Raw genomic sequence first — 7,819 nt, forward strand, 5'->3', positions numbered from 1 at the left:
TGTTAGCGTTGAGGCTAGCAATGGAGACGTACAGGGAAGGTCAGAAGGAGCTGCGTCGTGTCTTTGTAGATCTAGGTGATCTAGGATTGTTACCGTAGGAGGTAGCCGGCCACATATGGAGCTGTCCAGGGCTGAAGTTCGCCTTTAGGAAATTAAGATGATAATAATTAAATAAATTAAAATAATGATCAGTCAGAGGTTGTAACTACAAGTGGCCAGAGACAGCATAGGGAAGTTCATTTATGACAAATCAAATCAATAAAGAAATAATTTTGGAACTGGTGGGAGCCTTTTTTTTTTTATCAATTAGAACATTCAGCAAGAATTTGACTTAAGGCTAAAAAAAACATCAGCCAGAAGCCAAGTGTTATGAAGGAATATGTTTGTCCTAACATTGCAGATTAATCACTCCACTTCTAATCTGGATTGAAATAAGGCAGGTGTTAATAAAATATTAGTTTGTGTTTGAATATTTGACAGTGCGATTGATGGCGAGCCTGCCCAGAGGAAGCAACACTCCAAACCACAAGGCACAATGTGACTGGTGCTGACAGAGAGGACAGCTGCGAGGCTCATTCATTGAGTTCATTCCACTATATACTGTTTAATTAACCTGCAGAGAAATGTAAAGAATAAAACCTCTCCCCTTTCACTTATTAAAGGTGAATGAAAAGCAGTAAGTCCCATGTGGTCATTTTATTTTATAATGAGGCTGATGTCAAATCCTGTCTAAAATAATTCCGTTTTTATTCAAAATGTGAATCTAATGTAAAGCTTTAAAGCCTTGTTTGAAATCCGACGCCTGTTTGCTGTTCATTTAGGAGGGACAGAGGGCTGAAATTCCCTTTCTTTCAGCCTCGACGTGCACAAACAGCGATGCTCCCTCGCTGCGTCTCTTCCCTTCTCCAGCACGCCTCTAATGCGTCCTAATCCCGGCTGAAGACAGACGCCGGCTTTTTTGTGTGTAAGAAATATCTCCTTGCTTTTCCTGCCTCAGTTCATTGTTTTTTCTTTCTTGTCACTTAGCGTGATAGGTTGGACAGAGGCGCACAGATGAGCACTGAAGACAGTCACAAGGCCTTAATCTATAGTCTTTAATGCGTGACTTCAGAGATGCCATTTATCTTGTGACTGCAGCAGGCATCCACAAAACTTTATCTCTAATAATATATTGATGGATTAAAGGGGTCAGGCAGGAGAGCAGGCAAGAAAAATTGCTTATTGACATCAAAATACACCCCCCCCAGAAAAAAAAAAAAACCTGATAAACATAGGGACAGGAGAGTGGAAGTCAGAGAGAGAAGAGGGGGGGCGGATTGAATTGGGGTATTATGAATGTTTGCACCCGGTAATTTCCTTCCTTCACAAGAGCCTCTGGTGGTCTGAGCCCTGGCTTGATAAAAAGCCCAGCCTCTCCTGCTCTGCAGCTCGCCACTGTGCAGTTGCCGAAAGGAGAAAGACGCCGACTGCTAGGTCATTTCCACGAGTAATGAGCGTAATGATGCGTGTGTGTGAGAGAGAGAGAGAGAGGAAGAACTCATCTGTGTGACTCACAGCCTATCCCCTCGGGCAATCAAGGGAGGGTAAAAAACAGTCATTAGCAACTGGTGGTGCTTGCTCAGGCAAATCGCCGTTTGAGTGAAGATTCATGCAGACTCCTGACTGGAAATGATTTATTTCTTTTAGCAATGATCAGACTCACTTGGTGACATTGCTATGACAAATGAAGACACTCGAGGCTTAATTGAAATTGCAGATTAATGTTACTGCTTTGTGTACCTTTGGATTTTAGATTTGATTGTCAGTCTTACTCTAGTCGACACGGACACAGTAAATAGCTTCCAATAGCTTCTGTCACTCATACAGGCTAAACTGAAACTCGAACTGGCATTAAAGTCCAGTTTAGCTGAGAATTTGGGATTTACATGTTTGTAATTGTGTGTTTTTAATTGTGTTTTTATTATAACTATCCAAAATAAGTTGTTATTTTTTTCCACTGCAGGGTCTGGTTTAATGCTACTCCAATAATAATAATGCTCACCTTTCATTCCTATTTTCTAGAGCAAGACCTCCACTTCTCTAAATCCTCCTCTACCTGCTCCCTGCTCTCACTGCAGATCACAATGTCATCTGCAAACATATTCAGAGGAGCTTCCTGTCTCACCTCATCTGTTAGTCTATCTATCACCATGGCAACCAAAAAGGGGCTCAGAGCTGATCCCTGATGCATCCCACCTCTCCACTAAACTCCCCTAAAGGGACAAGAATTGTGAATTACCTCAGTCACAGGGGAGTGTAATTTTCTGTTGTGTATACGTATAGCTTCACAGGTAAATGTGGCCTTGTTGCTCCTTTGTTGTTTGAAATCCGTAGATGGGGTTGTCAATGTTAAAATAAAATATTAAGCAATGAATGAATGAATATGATAAAATTTTCAGCAAATGTTGTCAATCTTACCGATGATACAATTTTGGTGATGATCCAGAAGGGATCCTGGATTCTGGCTCACTTTAAACATTTCAGTAACATTGCAGTCAATGGAGCAACAAAATCTGTACCTCAATATCTCGGTTGATTATTCACCGTTGTTTATGGAATTTGAAACACTCATGTAGGCTGGGGGCCTCTATCTCACCACTGAATTTCATCTGGGTTGGATCCAGGATGGAGTCAGTAAAAAATATTACATTTTAACATTGAAAACCCCATTTACCTTTTGATGATCCAGATCACCATGTGACCTAAAGATCAAAGCATGAAAGATCAAAGCATGAACGATCAAATAATGCAAAATCAAAGCATGAAATATCAAAGGCTTTGATTCGAGTACTTGTATATATTCACGTTGAAAACCTCCAAATCGACACTCCAAATGGCGGAAGATCATAGTGTTAGCGAAACAGCATTAGAGGGTGAACAAACAGCCGAAACAACGGTTGGTATTGTGCATGCCGAAATCGAAAGTATTCAAGAAACCATTGACCAACTTAAAGCAGACGACAGGGTCGAAGACAGTGTGACAGATAGCATCCAATCATCAGTGGAGGGTATTATTGAAAACCTGAAAACACTCACAGTTCAGATACAGGAAAAAGATGATACAGAGCAACTACTCGCTGAAAAGCTATGTGTAGCAAGTGATTTAGTACTCACCATGCACGAGTCAAATGTGATGCAGCGAGAAGAGCTGACATCGCACCTGGAGGTTCTCAGTCAAGCACTTGAGGAAGTGGAAGAAGAAAATGTTCTTCTCAAGACTGAACTAGAGGCCGTTCAGGAAGAAACACAGAAAGAGTAAAATAATTCAACGTGTGAATTCTTCCACACGCCTTCGAGGGGGGGGGGGGGGCTCGGGACGATTTGACAGGATTCTTTGAGCGCAACTGATAATGCATATGTGTATATATCTTAACCCCTAAGCATCCCAAAGCATTCCCAGGCGATTGGCATCAGACACCAATTGGCTGGGAATGCATTGGTAGCCCCCCGCCCCCCCCAGCTCTTCTGGTGGGGGTGGGGGGGGGGGGGTCCCAAGGGGATTCCCAGGCGATTGGCATCAGACACCAATTGGCTGGGAATACATTGGTAGCCCCCCCCCCCCCCCCCCCCCAGCTCTTCTGGTGGGGGTGGGGTGGGGGGGGGGGGGGGTCCCAAGGGGATTCCCAGGCGATTGGCATCAGACACCATTTGGCTGGGAATACATTGGTAGCCCCCCCCCCCCCCCCCCCCCAGCTCTTCTGGTGGGGGTGGGGTGGGGGTGGGGGGGTCCCAAGGGGATTCCCAGGTGATTGGCATCAGACACCAATTGGCTGGGAATGCATTGGTAGCCCCCCAGCTCCCCCCAGCCCCCTAGGGGTTAGGGGGAGCTTAGGGGTTAGCGTGTATACACATATGTAATATCGTTGCGCTCAAAGAATTCTGTCAAATTGTCCCGAGCGCCTGAACTCGGACTGGGGAAAAATGTTAGGCGGTGGGAAACCGGGGCGAGCTCCTGAAATCGACACCGGGGGGGTCAGGCGGTTTGGATCTGTTTCAGATGCCTTGTTGGGCCTTGTTAACGAGTGGAGCATGAGTTTGACAGACGGGGGTCTGTGCAGCGGCTTCAGTGATGCAGTCTTGTACATGTACAATCAGGGAGGCTCTTCTCACAATGTACGATCAAAATTTGTTTCCTCCACAGGAGGGGGGGGGCTGAGCACACCCATGGATATAGGGTGAGAAACTCAGAGACCCCCTGCGGAAGAAACTAGTTTTGATCATACATTGTGAGAAGAGCCTCCGATTGTACACAACATGTACAAGACTGCATCACTGAAGCCGCTGCACTGACCCCGTCTGTCATCAATCACTCGTTAACAAGTACTTGAGGGGAGTATCCGGGAGGCATCTGACACAGATACCAGAACCACCCATGGAGCTCTGGAGGTCTCAGGGGGGAGACTAAATACGTTATAAACATACATGAGGGAGACCCTCGGGGGGGGGGCTACCTCAGGAACTAATCAGGAGCTAATCATGAGCTACATCGGGGGGGGGGGGCTGCGGTGTATGTGCGGCCGGGAGGAAGGGGAGGGAGTGCCGCACGTCCTTATAAGAAGTTAAAAAAATCAAATGATGATAAAATAAATATTATTTAGTGTACAATTTGTCTGATCTGTAAATTAAATTCATTGTTTAATAAAATAAAATTGCTATTTAGTAATTAAAATCACTGAATTTGCATATTTCCTGTTCAAATACAATCTGAGGAGCGGTGATGCGGGTGCTGCCCCACCTCAAAAGGATTTTGTGGCTCCCAGTGTTTTCTTTTCTGTGGAAAACGGGTCTAAATGGCTCTTTGAGTCGTAAAGGTTGCCGACCCCTGCTGCAGATCTACAGACACGACGCAGCTCCTTCTGACCTTCCCTGTACTTCTCCATTGCTAGCCTCAACGCTAATGTGGCGTTGGGCATATGGGGCTAAACGATTATTGCCAAAGCCGACAACGCCACTCCAGGACTTTCAACCTAAAGAGCTATTTTTTTCATTCCTCTGGTTCCCAGCACGTTTTAGCGGGTTTCCCCACCCACAGGCCCGCTCACAGTGATGACCAGCACGGCATTCAACAATTCAAAACATTTATTAACACTCTAAAAACAAGCTTTGCGTTAAAAACACTATAAACACGCAAAAGAAAAGGAGAGACACGGCAGTGACAGTCTACGGCCAACCTGCCTTCGAGATGGGGAAAACACAAATGAGGACCCGGAACGAGGGAGGGGAAGCACCTATATACGCCCCCCCCCCAATCAGTGGTAAATGGGCCACAGGTGCTCCCTCCCACACCTGCCTGCCCAATTACATCCAATCATCCGGTTACATTAACATTGTATTTGTGGTACTCTTCCTCTGCATAAAGCCATACTGCTGCTCACAAATACTTACTTCTGTTCTTAGTCTAGCCTCAACCACCTTTCCCCATAACTTCATCATGACTCATCAGCTTTATCCCTTAAAAGAGCCAGTTCAAATAAAGTGCTGAATTTCAGAAAAATAAAATAAAATGATTTCCCTTTTACTTTTTCTCCTCTTGACTCAATAGTCTCAACCAATTTTACAGATAATAAATTCCAAAACACATCTAAACAGTTGAGCCCCCCCCTGCTTTGTTCAGTGAGAGACTTGAGCTCCAGCTTGTCCTTTTAATTCTGGGTCTGAATGGAGTCATGGTCATTCTCGTACACATGTGGAGGTGCTCACTGGAACGATATTTCATTTTGATGATATTCATTGTGGACAAAGCCTTTATGTTTGGTCTCATGATGGCGTTTCATTGAATCAGAATCAGAAGTAGTTTATTGTCAGTGAGGGTTCACAGACAAGGATTTTTTCTCTGTGAATTCGTGCAACATGTAACAGTAATGACTAAGTTACAAAAAGCATACAAGTATGGAGTGCTGACACTCGGTGCTGATAGTCCGAGTGTCCGAGACCGTAGACCCCAGCCCCACATGCTGCCTCCGGTCTGTCAGGAAGTCAGTGATCCACCAGCAGAGGGAGTCGGGCACGTCAAGCTGGAGCAGCTTGTCCTGGAGCAGTCAAGACAGTTGGCTTTCTGTGTGTGTGTGTGTGTGTGTGTGGTCGTGTGTGATTACTAGTTTCTGATCTGCCTCTTTAGAAGGCCTGCCTACGGCTCAGGGCAACAGAGGCGGCTGGTGGTTTGCTTCGGTTTATGGCTGGGCTTTTTCTCCACTCTAAAATCCAGGGACTGTGAAATTGTAGATGTTCTTTTGAACTGGGAGTTGAACTGTGGAGACGTGCATACAGGTGCTGAGAGGAGCTGGACAAATCAGAGCTGAACGTGTTCAGCACTCCCAGAGCCAATGAGAGGACTGGAGGAGGCCTGATGGATGCACACAGTAGACTTCATTTTATTAGCTGTTTAAGCAAATCGTTCAAATACTCTCTAGTGCCAGGAGGACTAATCAAAGTGGTGGGATTGTAGAAGTGGTGGAGTAGGACCTTGGCAGTGTTTCAGAAGTCCTGCAGGACCAGGAGGAGAAGCAGATCCGCTACGTTTTTAAACATGCACAAACTCTGTTGGTGAGACTGGAAACCAACCAGTGTGCGGAATCTGTAGCGACTGGGCCCAAACTCGCACTGGAAAGAACCAGGCAACGCAGAAAGCGACTCGAAATACACAGAGGAAAGCAAGAAAACATCGTCGCCTTGGCTGAAAGCACTGATGTCAGCGTCAGCGACCCCAGAGAGCAGCAGGGAGGCAGACAGCTCGGTGAAGTGGCAGCTGTGCTACGACGTCAGCGCCAAGACATGGTGGATGGTGAGTTTGAAGTTTGACTCTGCTTCAGCACCCAAAAAGATGAGTGAGTGTTTCTGACTCAGGGATAGATTCTGGGAAAAGAATCTATCCCTGATCCCAATGGAATATTTTGATCATACCCATGCCTGTGTTCTTTTACTATCTATACTATCTTTACTACATATATATATATAATGTGCAAAAACAGAATGAAACAAAAATGCCACGCTCTTCCACACACTCTCTCCCAGCATGCAATGCGAAAGAATGAGTGAAAAAAAGAAAGCTCCCTTTATTAATCCCACATGGGGAAATTCTTTTTCATACAATTTTAAACACAAATTAAGGGAGCCAGAGAGACAGGTGAACGGCAAGCCTCGTAGCAGCGCCCAGGGTCCGGTGCCTTACTCAAGGACACCTCGGCAGCACTCAGGAGGCAAACTGGCACCTCTCCAAACACCGGTCTACACGCCACACGTCTTGGTCCACGCTGGCCTCGAACCAACTACTGTTCTCGACAGGAAATGATTGCATGAATAATCAAATAGACGCCACAAACTCAAATAAATGCTCAAGTTCAGATCAAACGTGTCGTTTCTGGTCAGCGTTTTAATTCTACAATCTATTCAGACATATCCAGCTAAAACACTTCTCAGCTTTTAGCATCAATATGTTATAAATAATCATGTTTATATTAACATTATATATCCATATATTTCTGAATTTGACCAGTTGTTGCTTTGTTGTACTTTCATAGTAAGTACTGTGTACTGTGCAGGCCAGGTCATCAATCAGCATACCTTTCTCAGTACATGACAGAGAGCATAATGACAGGCCACAAAGGCTCTGATGAGTTTTCTACTTGTAGGTCACCAGACCACACCGTCTCCAACATCGGCCACACAGGTCGTCTGTGTAGCAATATTTATCTTGTTGGGTGGGGAGCTCCGGTTCCGGAGTGATTAGGATGGCAGCAGAGGAGCCTGCGTAGGCCGTTGTTTAAGTTATCACATGATTGAA

The sequence above is a fragment of the Brachionichthys hirsutus genome, chromosome 9 (assembly GCF_040956055.1).
Source record: "Brachionichthys hirsutus isolate HB-005 chromosome 9, CSIRO-AGI_Bhir_v1, whole genome shotgun sequence".
In the NCBI taxonomy this organism is placed as follows: Eukaryota; Metazoa; Chordata; class Actinopteri; order Lophiiformes; family Brachionichthyidae; genus Brachionichthys; species Brachionichthys hirsutus.